Here is a 1,626-nt window from a genome sequence, read left to right as displayed (position 1 = left end):
TCAACAAAAAATAAGAGGTTTGTAAGTTTAATTACTATATGTATTTTATAGTTTTTATTTTTTCAAACAATCATACTTAATTACCTAGTTAATTGCATGTTATTTAGTTAGTTTACATTTTATACATAATTTTCTGTTATGTTATTTAAAATTTACCTACTTATATTATATTTTAGACCTTAGAAAAGATATTACAAACAGCCTATACCATCGTCTTGGACAGCATGATAACTGTGCTAACTACTTTTGTACCGGGCCAAAAGTTGGAGAAAGAAACTTCGTACCTGAAGCTAATGAAACTGGTCTCATGGCTGAGATTAGAAAAAATGTTTATAGACTAGCAGCAAATACCGAGAGCTTAATTTAAAACACAGATAACAACCCCTGTGAACAATTCAACAGCCTCATAAACAAGCACATTGGCGGAAAACGGATCAATTATACACAGGAATATAATTATAAAACACGGGTCGAAGCTGCGGTTGTGGCGTATAACTCTCATAATTGTATACGTGTTGTACAAAAAACAATTATTTCCAAAAGTCCAGGTAAATTATACACTAGGTAATTTTAAATTTTTTTTTATACATTTTACTCACCGAATATGGCATACTATAAACTATTTATACTGTTGACTTACTAACTATTTGTTATAGTTTAGTTATATTTAGTTTATTAATTATAATTCATTGTATTTTTAATAAGAAAATTCGGTAATAAGTATTCAATTAATATTACTAGAATTAGGAATAATACCAACATTAGGAGACGAAAACTTTTTAGTTCTGGAATTGCACGAACAAAACCTAAGTATAAATGTAGCGCTTCTGATAACAACTACAGTTTAGCTAAACCTTTAGACGATAACCTCAGTTTAAATAATGAACATTTTTTGGAAAAAAAAATTATTTTTACAATAACTCACTGATGTGAACCGGTGTGAAATTGAAAAAATTACTAGGGATCAAAGTCATAGTGAGATATGGTTTAGAGAAAGGTGAGTACGTTTGACAGCTTCAAAATTTGGCGATATTTGCAAAATGAGAGACTCTACAAGCTGTAAGATAAAAGTCCATGGAATGCTGTACTATCTGCTATGTGTAAATCAATGGCGTATGGTATTGAAATTGAACACCTAGCCAGATCGAGTTTTGAAGTTTTACTTCAAATTTTCGTGCAGTTTTGTGGTTTGTTTATTGATCGAGAGTATCCATACTTAGCAGCTAGCCCAGGTGCTTAATTATTTATAAAATATGGATATGTTATGTATATAAATATTAATTAATGTTTCTTTAATTGTATTTAACTCAAAATGTAATTATTTTATAGATGGACTAGTTGGTGAACATTTCGTTTTGGAGATCAAGTTGTCCATACGCCGCCAAAGATACAATTAGTGCTATTGAAGCGATGGAAAAAAAAATTTGTTTGTATAATGTTATTAAATTATAATACATGCATGCCTATACGTAAACAAATTTGTATTAAAATGTGGGGAATATGTTAAAGTTGCCAATATTGTTCGGTTACTGAAGGAAAAATTGTGTTAAAAAAAAACCATGCTGTTGCGTGCCAGTATCAGATTTGAATCAAAATGGTTATTTTGATCGAAAGTTAAACTTAATA

Source organism: Aphis gossypii, unplaced genomic scaffold (assembly GCF_020184175.1).
Source record: "Aphis gossypii isolate Hap1 unplaced genomic scaffold, ASM2018417v2 Contig00062, whole genome shotgun sequence".
In the NCBI taxonomy this organism is placed as follows: domain Eukaryota; kingdom Metazoa; phylum Arthropoda; class Insecta; order Hemiptera; family Aphididae; genus Aphis; species Aphis gossypii.
Note: the sequence above shows the minus strand (reverse complement) of the source record.